Genomic DNA, 14,519 nt, shown 5'->3' with positions numbered 1-14,519 from the left:
CCCACCTTCTTTTTACTATTTAGTTGGTCCTTTGCTGCACCCCACATTCATTGGGATAGGGTATGCACATTACTAATGTGATAAAGGCATTTGTAATTTACCTTAGTTATAAGCACCTCATTGATATGCCTGGTTGCAAGATACATTCATCTTGTGTTCAAATGAGGGATTAGGTCATGAGGACGCATGGTGGAATTAGGCACCTTTCTTAAGGCCTCATAGTCTTGTTTTAAGACCTTCTTTTAGTGTTTGTAGCTTTATCCTGGCTGGGCTAACATTTATTTACAACCTGAATCATTTACATTAATTTAGACTGTCAATATATTCCTAAGAAGCCACCTGTTGGCAGGACAAGTTTGTCAATACATACTACCTTTTGCACCATCCAATCTTCAGTTTGTGTATAAAGGAACAACTTGATTTCTAAAGTGGTTGGTAGTAAGTTTCATGGATTTGAGCTTAATACAGGATCCCATTTCTTCAGTCATAGGCTGTTACCAGTGGATTTCACTTTTGTTGCACCTTGATGAAGAGTCATGTAATCAATCAACAATAGACTTTGTCTCCTCCAAGAGCGTGTCCATGCTGGCCACATGTCCTGTGTCCACCCACACCTCCCCATGTTAATCCCCAGCCGTGGGAATATATGCACACCTGTTAGTCACCAAATATGAAATGGAACTAGAGAAATGAGTTTACAGGGAATATAGCCACATTATTTCCAGTTGTATTTGTAGTAATTTTGCTTTTTATTGAAAGAAATCACAAGAAATAGCCAGCAAATATGGCATTGGCAAATACCTTCGCATTAATATTAATAGAATACTGATGTTTTTCTCCTGATGAGCAATGTGGGAAAACAAAGAAATTGGCAATGTTTCCCTTTTTTTTTTTTTTACTTTGGGTAACAAGAAACTCTGAAACGATTTTCAAACCAACTATTATCACTGTTGAATATTTTGGCCTATAAATTTAGGTCTGCATTGCAGCTGTCTTGTTTGCTTTTTAAATTTAATTATTTTATGTTGTACATTCCTTTTAAACCACCTTAAGACCTCAATCAATGGATAAGAAAGATAGGAGAGGAGTTTTTAATTATTCTGGCAGGTCCAGTTCTTAACACCACTTCTGACAAAAGCTCCAGCCCTAGGAGCTTTTAGATCTGCATGTCTAGAAGAGGAGACTAGAGGAAAAATGTCTCTTTGAAGTTAACTTCTCTTGACACCTTCCACTGTTAAAGGAGCAGTTTAGTGCTCTCTAAACTGAACTGCCAGGACTCTGCACCTTGTCTTGTTGTCTTGGAAGTAAAGGCATCCACGTTTGAAAAAGGGTGATTTATCTCTTCGAGGGAAACAAGAAGATCTAACTTTTGTAGTAAACAATCTTGGGAAGCTTTGGGATTATTTCATTTTCCTGTTTCTACAAGTAACCTAATTTAAAAAATCAGTTTTATTTGAAGGAAAGAGCAGAATGTTTTCATAATTGCCCATCTGCTGAGATAGAGCTATAAGTTGTAGACCAGAGTTATAAATTATAACATAAAAATAATAACAGTCAAGATGTGAGATGAAATGACACATGCACACATGTCACACCCAGGGCAACATTCTCTTATTGCAAAGGTCTGTAAATAACACTTGACTATCCCTCCCATCTTCACCTTACCCAATGCCCATGGCATGCAATATCAAATAAAAACTGATATTTCAGGTAGGAAAGAGACTAGAAGAAAGGATAGCATTTTAGTAACCTTGAAGGTTTTTTTTTTTTTTCTAGTTTGAGAACAAGGATGCTGCATTCTTAAATTTTGCACTGGGTTCTATCAATTATGTAGCTGGCCAGATGAGAGAACTTATAAATATACTCTCCAGACCTATTCCTGTGACACAAACGTGTTCCCTAAATTTCATTTGTTGGAAAATCAACCCTCAAGTTCATACAGTGGCAGTATTTGGAGTTGGGACCTTCAGAAGTAATAAGATTAATTAAGATCGTTAGGAGGTGGATCCCATGATGGGAAGGGTGGCTTTAGAAAAGAGCCCGGGATTGAATACTCTTGCTGCCTTGCCACGTGAGACTTCCGTAGGGTGACAGCACAGATCCTTGACTAGATGCACAGCAGCTACAGGTGCCAGGCTGTTGCACTTCCCATCCCCCATGAGAATGACCTAGATAAACCTCTATTGTTAATGTTACTTGGTCTCCGGTATGTTGTTAAAGTGACAGAAAACAGATGAAAACACTTATTAAATGAGGGGCACATTTCCAGGATTGCTGGGTAGTTCGTTTATACATTAATGTTTGATAAATCCTAATCAAGCTGTGTGCTATACAATATGACAGACGCGGGTCAGGAGTGCCTGTGGAACACTAGAAATGTAGCTTGTTCAAGTTACAATGTGTTCTGTCTGTAAAACACATACCAAATTTCAAAGTATAAAAACATAACGTAGAAGGGCTGGGATATAGCTCAGTGATATGGCTCCTGCCTGGCAAGCACAAGGTCCAGAGTTCAAGTCTTGGATCCAAAAAATCAATGTAGAATGTCTCATTAATAATTTTTCATGCCACAATGTAGTGGCAATGCCCTTATTGTGTTATTAGGCTGAGGGCCTCTTCCAACCTTGTCAAGGGGACAGCTAATCTTTTTAAAAGATTTTTAGAGTGCATCTCATACCACACTATTTTTATACTGATTAAAGTTAAAATGGCAATACTTCAGGTATATTAGGATAAATAAACATATAATGAAATGTAATGTAGTTGCTTCTTTTAAGTGTTTTAATAAGGATGGTACAAAACTTCGTGTTTTGTAGTGTCTTGCATTTGTGGCTAATACTGAATGGTATTGGCCATATCCCTTTCCTACTTACTTTTCCATATATGCTTATTTATCCTGTCTCATACATTTCAGAAAAAGATTAAGTGCCTAATATATTAAAATGACAAGCTAGTTCATCCTAAAGTACTACTGTTACATCAGGTATTCAACAAGATAACATTTCCAGGTGACAGAGTTTATTTTTATTTTTGTTTTTTTTTTATATATTTGGTATGGGGTCTCACTACACAGATCTGACTCATAGTGATCCTCTCGTTTTCAGCCTCCCCAGCACTGGGATTACAGGTGTGCGCCACGACGCCCGGACTCAGTGACCAACTCACCGTGCCTGGGGGTGGGACCAACGCTGCCTGTGGTGCACAAGATCGAACCCCTGGTCCCTGCACTTGCCTAAGCAGATGCTTAGTTCGCTGAGCTATCTCACCAGGCAGCATGGAGTTATAAGGAGATCTTTAATCAGTTGCAGCGTTTCTGAGGTTGGCTTACTCCAGCATTCCTTGGAGGACTTGTTAAAGTGTAGATCCGGTTGCAGGATGGCTTGTTCTGCAGCTCTGATTCAGTCTATGTGAAATGTGAGGTAGGGTTCAAGAGTTTCATTTCTAGCAAGCATCCTTGTGCTTCTGATGCGTTTGGGGTCCACAGTAAGAACAAGTGTTCTCATGGTTCTCGGACCTGGTGGTGCACACAAATCACCTGGGTAACTTCAAAAAATATTACCTGTGCCTGACTCACCATCAGAGATTGTAATTTGGTTGGTTTGAGATGAGGTTTAGGGAATGACATTTTCAAAACTCTTTAGATGATCTATTGTGTAGCAGGCCTGAGAATAAATGCCTTAATCTGTAAACAGTGATGAGTGGGAATTACAGCTTATGGGACAAGGCCAGAGGAGAGGTGTTTTTCTTTTTCCTTCAGAGGTGAGGAGAACAAACCACACAGTCCATCTTTCCCATGACTTGCTGGGACTTGTAGACTGATTTGTGTCATTTCAATTTGTCAGTCATGAAGTTGAGGTTCAGAGAGATGCAATGATTCACTCACAGCACACAGGAAGAGAGTGGGAGCTCCGTGGCCCCTTTTCTCCCTCTGCAACAACCCCAATAAGCCCCTGACACTCACAGAGTTCAAGCCCTGGGCATTCAAATTTTCCTCTTATGTTGCCCCATGTGGTTTGTACCTCTCAGTGATTTTGAAACAAGTGGCCTTGCCTGTGCTATGCGGAAGTATCTGATTTACTTGGGAAAGCTTGGCATCAAAGTTGCCATTTCCACTTGCAAATCTGGTGAGTTTGTCAAGAAGATGCATTTTAAAAATAATTTAATCTCTTGTGCTTCCCTTCAAGCATGTTAAGCATGAATATGAATTCAGTTTAATGATGAATCACGCTTATCTCAGCCCTGGATTTGACTGACTCACCCTGTATATGACTCAGGTATTATTGGACTTGTATTGTTTGAAGATAGATGGTCATGACTTACAGAGGTACTGTATTTTCTTAATTTTTGAAAACTATTGTCTATAGCTTATAAAAATTGAAAGGGCAATATGAATGGTTGCTACTGCATGATCTATACATTAAGACTTTGGCAGAGAGAAGCCCTGTAATTCTTAAAGATTATGTAAGGTAGAATAGTCTCTTCACTTTGATTACATCACTAACAAATGTTTCTTGTCTCAACACATGTGATGGATGTGCGTGAATACTCATCCATCCCAGCTATATGCATTCTAAATTGGATGGGTTTGGATGATTGTTCACTTATCTCTGCTTGTGTAGCCCCTGCTGCCACTGGTAAAGTCTATCAAGGTGATTGTTGAAAATGTAAACACCTTTTTTTAGTTCAAATTTCTTAGGTTCGTGTTCTAAATTTTGATTTCAGTAACCAGGGTAATATCAGTTTTCAATGCTCAAGGAAATTTTTATTATTTTCCCTTAGATCTATGCAAGCCAAGCTCCATGCTTTTGGAATTCTAAATTCTGACCGACGCCAGTCCTTTACCTACAGTTCTTTCTAGCAGAGCTGAGCCAGATGACCTTGCTGTTAGTTGTGGAGCAGCCCATGGCATTGCCCTGCAGAACAATGATGATCTTTTACATCAATGAGTAGTTGCAACATTTTGAAAAGGAACCATATATTAGTATATTAAATACCAGAAATAAGTCTTTTATATCAAAACATCCAAAGTTATATGCTAGTCATTTTAGCAACATTTTTGAAAGACCAGAAATCAACAATTTTTACTTTAGGCAGCCTTGAAAGAGAAGATATTTTACAGTACTTGATCTTTCCGAATGTCAGTAATGCAGAAGAAATTAAATTTATTTGTAAGTCCAAAATAAGTAGCCTAGTGAAGTTACGTAAAATCATCCATTGTCGCTCATATAAAAGTAAATAAAATATTTAAATAACATATTTGACACTGTTTTGCAAAATAAAAATTATGGAAATGATTGATTTTTAGTTCAATTACCTTCTCTAAACTTTGGAAAAGGGCTCTATTGATCAGTAAAATGTTGAAAACTCTAGTAGTTCCACACATATATTGAAGTATTTAATTTATATTTCATCTGAAAAGTTGAGTTGGCAGATGCCATCAATCCAACTTAGTATACATAAATTGAAAATAGCAGTAAGATTGCTCAAGCAATCTGGAGAATCTTAAAAATCTAAGATCTACATCACTGTGTACATAGGCAGATACCTTTAATCCTTTCAGAATATTTTCTTGGTCTATTTGTCTTCTGATTTGTCATAGACATGGACTCTTAACTGAAAATAATAGAATCCTAATATTAACTCTTTAAAATAGAAAAGCAAATGTTTTTAATCATGACACCCAAAGGCTGTTACAGAGTTCCATCTCTTAACCCCTTGTATCTCCTGACTTTTTTTTTAAAAGTCAGTTTTATCTCTTGTAGATATTTAGTTTACTATGGTTTAGAATGATGGCAGTGGGTAACTCCAGATTTCATTTATCTTACTGCATGCCACCCTAGAGAGACGGAAGATCTATCTTGCTACTATAGCCTAAGCAGTTTCTACAAACACCCATGCCAATCCTAGCACACTCTGGCTTCTTCCCTGAACATAGGGATTAGCTAGCTCAGCCTAACTGACATGGCTTGAATTGCACTCATTTTAAGAAATAAGAGTACTGATCACCCCAAGAAGAGAGAGGATCTCTAAATGTCCCCAAACAATACATATCCACTACATGACTACTTTTTTTTTTTTTTTGGCAGTACTGGGGATTGAACTCAGGACCTTGCACTTGCCAGGCAAGCACTTATTCTACTGAGCTATCTCCCCAGCCCTATATGACTACTTTGTTATTACTTTTCAAGCCATCAGTTTTGTTCCAAATCTGTCTTGTCTCTTTAGTGTCTTCTACACAGGTTGTTGGGTGTATGTGTGGGCATGTTTGTGCTGTTTCATTTTACATTGAGAAGAATCTCAGTTTCAACTGGGAAATATAGTCCGTGAAGTTCTAATTCTACATAAATCCAGAATTTGTCGTTGGTCTTATTTTGGAAGCTCCACGGTGTAAATGATCTATTTAATATTTCCTTATGGAAAAAATAAACAAAGATACAGTGAGCAAAGGGAGAGGTTTATTCTTTATTGATTGTATAATGCTACCTTTGAAGTAGCTTAAATGTAGGCAAACTGTCTCCCCTGCTGCACAAATTCAAGTATGAACTTCTTAAAAATATAACTTGAATATGTAAGTCATCACGATGAACATTATGCAATGGTTTATTTGACCCCAGGATATTGTGAGATTCTCAGGAAGTGTTGGCACATAGGGACAGCCTGAGAGTGTTATGGTGGCTACACAAAAAGGAATCCCTCAGGAATGAGGCAGGAAAGTGAGGATGAGGAGTACGAGTGATTACGGGAACTCCTGGAAACAGCTTGTTCACAGGACTGGGAGCTCCTTTGTTAGGCTGGAAATGGCAGACATAAAATGACATTATAGTCAGAGACCAGGGAAAACCCATGGCTTTGTCTTGAAGTAAAATAGAATAATAACAGTCTCCTTGAAAATTCAAATTAAATTCCACTGAGCTCACATATAAATGAGTGGAAGCACCCAGCCCGACTGAGTGTTCTAAATGTATTTTACTAACCTTGAAAAGAAATATTTATGCAAGAGAATGATGGCCTTGAATATGCAGTGTGCCTGCTGGGCAGGAGCAGAAGAATTCAAGACAATGGGACACGTAGGAAGGGCAGAGAGGCTGGCAGAACAATGCTGCATTTGTTTGTAATAGTTTTGAAGTGTGTACAAGAATTTATGCCTGGAACTTAACTCTAGGTTTTGTTAGTGAACAGTAAAAGCATCTTATAGAGGAAATACTGGAAAGGCAAACTTTTTTTTTTTTTTTTTTTTTTAAATCGTGTATCTGTTTCCAGTTCCCAAACCTTACAATAACTCAGTAAATTAGCAGAAACTCATTTGGGGAAAAAAATCCAGCGTATTGAGAATAAGTCCACATGCGTCATTTTCTATAAAATAGAAGAAAGCTTGAGAGATTGAGGACAAAGAAACTAATAAACAGTTGGATCGTTGAAAACTAATTGACAGAGAAAGTCTGCACTAGGATTTTCCTCTGTTCTCAGGAGGGAAGAAGTTTCCCTTTCTGTTTAATTTTGATGGCATTCCTCTGGACCCTCTCTTCGCTGAACTTATCTGAAATGTAGGTCTCCAGCAATTATCTCCATGATGGTCCAGCTAGCCAACAACTCAGTGCTCATGTTCTTCAAGTTTCTAAGTAAAATCCTCAGTTTTATCCTGGGAGACAATGTGCCAACTAGCAGAATACATATCCTAGTCTTTGAGGTTAGAGATAGCCAGTTAAATTAAACACAAGTCATTGAGTAGGATTTTGAAAAATCATCTAAAGAGACTAAAACATCTTTTATTTATTTATTTTTTCTGTATTGTAAGGAAGGGTCTACAGGATGTTCTGGGTCTCACTATTAGATCGGATTTGTAGTGATCTGCCTGTTCACAGCCTCCCAAGTGCTGGGATTACAGGTGAGCACCGTCACACCCAGTTTCAATTGCTGTCTCAGCGCACCCCGGGGGTGGGACTGGCATGGCAGGCCCAAAGAATAAAACATCTTTGAGGCATCTTTCTGTCCTTCTTCTCTCTATCCTTTCTGTAATTAGGAAACTAAATGTGCTTGGTGGAACTCCAGTAACTATTTTGGATAATAAGGGAGATCTAAGACGGGAAATGTACTAATGATGCAAAAACAGCATCTCCATCCTACTCATTTGATGAGCTTTGTTTCCGAGTTTTACAAACCCTCCCTCTATCTAGCCTTTGCATCTTAATTTTTCATGCAGCTTGTACTTGACTGTTCTGTTATCACTTGGAAAACTTTCTATTCCTGGAGCTCCGTTTTTACTTAGATGGCATACAGTTTGTGATGGTTAAGCTTGATTGTGTCAACTTGATTGGCCTGAGAGTTGCCCAGAAGATTGATGGAGCTCATTTCTGGGAGCTCTGGGGAGGTCACAGAGGCATGACACGGGGTACTGCATCTGCTCCTTCACTTCTTTCTCACTAGTGCTGCTTCCTGGCTCTACTCCCCATCTCCCATGAACTACATAGCTGTGTTCTGTGTGCATTTCCACAGTGACACTATTGTACTGGACTCTGCAGGGAATGGACTGGATTCTCTAGTTCCCTAAATTAAACCTCTCCTCCCTTAAGCTGTAGGCATCAGGGCTCCTGGTAACAGGAAAGCTGACTGATACACAGTTTTAGGAAAAGCTAGACTTCTTTGGAAATGCCAATATAGCTTGATCAGTTTGTACATTGAAACCAAGACAGTAAAATACTCTGGACTTGAAATCAATTTTCAAACATACTTATATTTTCCAAACAACTGCATCTGACTAGTTCTTATTTTTTGTTGACATCAAAATAAGAAGAAGGAATTCAGAAGCACTTGGAAAATGTCTAGGTTATACCACTTTGCCAGATGATAGAACCACTTCATTTGGCCATAACCCTGCTTTTAGCTATCAGTCACTCATGTTTAAAATGGGAGCAAAACTGAAAACTACCAATATTCTTGACTCTCACCTATGAATGTTGCATGTTAAACTGAACTTCCCCAAATTGGTTTCATTAGACATTTCTTTCTTTTTTTAAAAAATAATTTTATTGAGAAACACATAGCAATGAAACAGTTTCAAATCTGATTAGTAGGACAGTTTCAATAATTAATACATTGCATATTGTTGTCTTAGTGGTTATTCATTATACACATGAAGACATGATATCCTGTTTACAAATACTATTAGAACACATCTTTCTATTCATTGAAAGCATCATGTGCAAAGACCCAATATATAAAATCTTAGCAAAAAGAGAAGAGGGAAGGGGGCCTGTATAGCAGAAGCAAAAAGATGGAGGTAAGGCTGGTATATAAGCCAACACTCAGCCACTACAGTCTTGAGGCCCACAGTGAGTGGTTTAAATAAGCAGACAAAAATGTTTCTCTCTCTCTCTCTCTCTCTCTCTCTCTCTCTCTCTCTCTCTCTGGTAAAATAAGATTTTGCTTTGGCATTTATTCAACCTATTTTTTACACAGGCAATTTAACTGGAAAAGTACTCAGAAATCCAACTCTTTTTGACTAAAAAAAAGTATAACACTCATTGTATTGGATTCTTTGATTCAGACTTGGGCTGAATACATCCGTAGGCTCTTTCTGAACACATGTAACTCCCACAATTCTCTGTGCAAAGTTCAGCGTATTAAAACATTTCTTTGGAAATTAGTAAAAGTCCTGATATGACTCAGTATATGCTCACTTCACCTCTACTTTCATTCTTTGTTCAAAGGAAGAGTCAGAAACGAGATGAGTCAAGTACGCATGCAGGAGTTGGAATCTGGGCCCATTGTTCTCCTGCACTCATGAAAACACTTGTCACTAAGCCCTTTTATCAAAAGGTCTTTTGTGATTTTGGGCAGCCTAACCTACACAGTGACTATATGTTTTGGAATGCCTCAAAGAATTTTGGCTATTCTCTGAAAGAACACAGCTGCTTTAGCAATTGCAGCATCCCTCCATGTGTGAAACATTTTCCATGCAGGTTACATTCAATCAAATTGGAGAAACTCTACAGTAGTGTTGTATAGTATTGCGGTTGTACGTGCTTCTAGAAAGTAAATCTTTGGCATTTTGTTTTCACAGCATAAACAATGAAGCTTAATATTTGAGTGCCACAATTTTGTGTGGACAAAGTTTCAGTGTTAGACTATTCTGGGGCCACTAAGGTAACACTACCTGGTAAGGAAAGAGGAAGTAGGATAACACAAAAGAAAGAGAGAATTTCCTGTGCATAGCATCTAATGCACAGATGCGTGGTGTTGGGACTTGCTTTTACCAGTTTCTTTTGGCCTTGGTATCTTTCGTCTCCCAGTATGGTCTGTAAATTCTTGTCAGCTGAAGTCTATGGCTTAACAGGCTAGGATCACTTTTTTCAGCACATGTTGTTGTTCATCCGAGTTGCACTTGGGACTCCTGATCCTTGTCAGTGCGGAGCCCCCTTCTCTGAAGGGGGGACCATGTTCTCCAAAAACTCAGGTATGGTCTGGTCTCTGTAACAAATGGGAGAGACAAGGCTGAGGAGATAGCTCAGCAGTCTGAGTACCTGCCTGGCGAGCACAAGAACCCATTTAATCCCAGTACTGCATGAAACCAGGTGAGCTGGTTCATGCCTGTGGTCTCAGTACTGGGGAGACCGAAACAGGACGATCACTATGAGTCCGAGCTGTGTGGCAAGACCCTGTACCAAATAAATTTAAAAAAGCAAAACAAAATAAAAAACTCAAATGGGGGACACCTGAGATGCCTGTGTTTCTCACTTGATTTCTAAATGTACCTGTACAAGAAGCCCTGTAGCTGCGTGACATGTGTGGTAGGTGTACCTCTTTGTAGGGGGACTAATATGGCAGTTTTAGCTGTCCCTGAGCTCCAGACTCACCAGGTTCGACTTCTCTTCACAACTCATATCCAATCACGTTGAGGCTTCTGGTTTACATAAAAACATGAAAGCCTACATAAAGAAAGAACTTTGGCCAGTTTGAGTTAAATGTAGAGCAAATGAAGTGAACTGGAGAAAATTCTGGAAACATCTTTTAGAAACAGAACAACAATGCATTACCTGCCAAACAAAGTTTATCTTTTGGGCATTGTTCAGCAAGAAAGAAGAATGATATATTTAGAGCTATAATTTACCACTGAGAATAACACACAATAAATAGTGCAGCCAATACTACAGGCTACACTAACGTATGTTTAAAAATTTTTTTCTAGAACTAATTTCATTTTTGTCTCTCTCCTCAATAGGAAAGGAGAGAAGGCATATAAATTAGCCAATTAAAAACTATTTTGATCTTAAACATTTTCTTTCAAATGATTGTATTCACTTTTAGCTAAATATTCAACCAAATTCACAATTTAAACTTCCTCCCCGGGTGTTCACTCTTTTCCTGAAGATAGAGTCTAGGATGAGAAATCTGTCTTCATGGGCTAGAAAAGTGGCAATTCTAAGTCTGAAATTTTGTGTTGACCTCAAGATCTTTACTGGGCCAATTTGAGATGTCCCTGGCTGGCTGACCTGTTAAAATTTCCAACTGTTAAATTATTGATCTCTTCTCATGAAATGATTCAAGGTTTATGATCCTATTAATATCTCTCCCAACCTATATCTTCTTTGACTTGACCCCATACTGGGTTTCCCTCACAGTTGTATTGTCTCATGAGCCTTAGCTGTACCTATTATATCCTGCCTCCTAGATTTGGGTCGCATGGCTAGCTTCCATAATGGGCAGGACGTCAGCTTCCACTGTACCCCCGTGGATATGGCCCTTTTTGGAAGGGGACATCAAAAGGATGCTGTGGATCTCTCCATTCTTACCAATGTAGTAAATCAGAAGTAGTAATATGGCCCTCAGCTTTAGGTATCATGCTAAGCAATACAAAATACTGGGATGGTCTTGACTGCTCATTTAACTTTCCAGTTTGAAACTTTGTCAAAGATGAGTGACTCTTAGAGAATAATAAGAGATTATAATGAACAAAGTTAAATGGAAACTCTAAATGCTACTGCTATAGTAATCACCGAACTACCAAGACCAACATTCTATTTTTTTCCAAAGTTTTATTGATAAACAGATACCAATGAGACAGTTTCAAATCAAATTGGAAGTACAGTTTCAACAAATAATACACTGCATACATTCTTCTTAGTGGTTAATTGCTGTACAAGATGTGGACTTGTGATCCTATTTACAAACACCATTAGAACAAATCATTCTATTCATAAAACACACCTTCTCTGGAGTTGCTGATAGAGTGAATATTTTTCTTTTTTTACTATGATAAATACAAGACATTAAAATTAATTTTGCTTGCAGTTGGCCTGGTAAGAAATATGTCTTGCTGTTGTGTCTTTGGGTAAGATAAATTTGAACGTTTTGTGACACCTTTCGGGGTGGGAGCTGTTGATGGCTTCACAGTCTCCTCATACATCATTTGGATAGTCTCCATTGATGGTTTCTTTATGATAAGATTTAAAAGCAGAAGGTGACTGGTGTCAGGATGTATGCAAAGAACATATTTGATACAGGATGTATTTGACAGGGTGGGCGACAAGTCTCAGAAAACAATACAAAGGCACGATGTCTTCGTTATCCCAGTTGTCTGGGAAACACCCTAGGGTGTTCCTCTTAAAAATAAGAAAACTTGTCGCCACAAATCACAACACTAGTGAGTTCTTTGTTGCTAGAGGATGATGCTAGGTGTGTGGATTGCTCTGACCCACCAACTGTTCTAAGGGTCTGAGTTGATGGTGGCAACAGCGACAAACAAGTGAGTGTCTCTTTGATCTCCTAAAAAGACCAGCCAGCCTCTGCGTGATAACTTATCCCTGTGAAAAGTCAACCTGGGCAGAAACTTTCATCATGGAAGGGCTATCAATATATCCTTATGATAATTGGTGATTATTCTGAATTTGATTTAAATTTCAGGTTTCTTCCATAGATTTACAAAATACTTCCTATACATTATTGTGTCCTGAACAACATTGCTTTTGACACACCTTGTAGAAAAAGATACATGAGTGTCTATGAGTTTTAGTGGTCCTGTGTATCCATCTCTCCAAGTATCTTGCTCTACAGAACAATGGAAAAGTCCACTGAAAACTTTGTCAAAACACCAGCTTGCTGATTTTATCATTCAGAGGTAATGTTTGTTTTGCTGGATGGAACATACATTATGAATCAACAAATACATGGTGCTATTGTTTTGAGAGCCAGAAAGTATAGGTGTGTATACAGGGGATGTAAACTGAGGTGATTTCTTACATGAGGCTTTTAATTAGCTAGCAAAAGTCTTCCAGCTAATTTCTGAAACTCTGAGCTCAGCTGATTTAGAGATTTCAGATGCTAAGGGTGACGTGTATCCACTGGGAACACAGCAGTGTTTCCCCTGGTTTAAAAACTAGGCCTTTCTTAGGTTCATTGTAGTGCCAGGTAAACTGGTGAAAAGGGAGATGTCTGGGGTGAAGGACTTTCATTTTTCAGCTAAAGCTATAATTCTCCCTGTAAAGTGGAAGCAAGGAGAAAAATGAAACAAACGCAGGGATGGAATCCCAACGATATCCTTGAAGCCCCTTGAAACTACCACCTCAATAAAAATTAGAAAAGCATCTCATAAACTCCATGTAGATAGGACTATAAATGGTTTCTGAGTCATCAAGAATAGAATTTGGGATGAAGTTTCCAACTGAGTAGAGTAACTGGCTAGAGAGAGAGAGGTACACTGAACGGCTGGTCGACACAGGAGCGAGCAGAAGTACAGCCATGGCTCTGCCTGCCCTCCAGGAGCTTCTCCCCCATCTTCTCAATTGGTGTAGATTTTGTAATCCTCCATTCACTACTTCATTCCATACCCTTTTGGGGGTGGGGTGGGGTTGGTGGTTCAATTTATAATTTAGTCTAGCCATAGAGCACTTTCTCCATTTGGGGGGAACATTTCATTTTAGGGCAATGTTAGTGAGGGCAACAGTGGGTTCTTTCAAAGGGACTCCTTCCTGTCTTACTAAGGCTGGTAGGCAAAATTGTCACCTGGCTCAATCAACTAGAAGCTCCATTACAGACGTAGAAATCTGAGTGAAGAATGGAAAGGAGATCTGATGACTAGAATTCACAGGCATATATTAGGGATTTAGAGAAGATGGACCAACGGAAAGAGCTTGGAAATCTTCATATAAGATCATCATATAAATGTTACATACTGTGCATATTTTTGGTCATCTGGTTTTTAAACAAATTCTGACCACCTTTTCCAAAGTATGATGCACTCAAAATAATCGTGAAATATTTACCGTATGAATGCTATGTTTTTTCCATTCTTTATTTCTAGCTCCTGATCTAACACATCTTTATCACAAATATTTGTAGGAATGGATTACAGGAGAAAAGATATTAGTAAAAATTTCCTCCTCAGTTACATTCTTTTATAAAATACCTAATTATATAAAGTATCAGCCATTGGGGCTGGAGAGATGGCTCAGTGGTCTAAAGCACCTACTTGGAACAAGCTTGGCAAAGCACAGGGACCGCGGTTCGATCCCCCAGCACCACAT

The 14,519-nt window shown here is 38.6% G+C and overlaps 2 pseudogenes; both read right to left on the bottom strand.

The window, feature by feature from the left end:
* The window catches only part of LOC101578209, a 54,824-nt pseudogene that overhangs the window by 22,682 nt on the left and 17,623 nt on the right, over positions 1 to 14,519 (bottom strand).
* LOC111816014 lies at positions 2,553 to 2,659 on the bottom strand (annotated as a pseudogene).

Source organism: Octodon degus, unplaced genomic scaffold, assembly GCF_000260255.1.
Source record: "Octodon degus isolate 3935 unplaced genomic scaffold, OctDeg1.0 scaffold00024, whole genome shotgun sequence".
Lineage (NCBI taxonomy): Eukaryota > Metazoa > Chordata > Mammalia > Rodentia > Octodontidae > Octodon > Octodon degus.
This window is presented reverse-complemented; position numbering and strand designations above follow the sequence as displayed.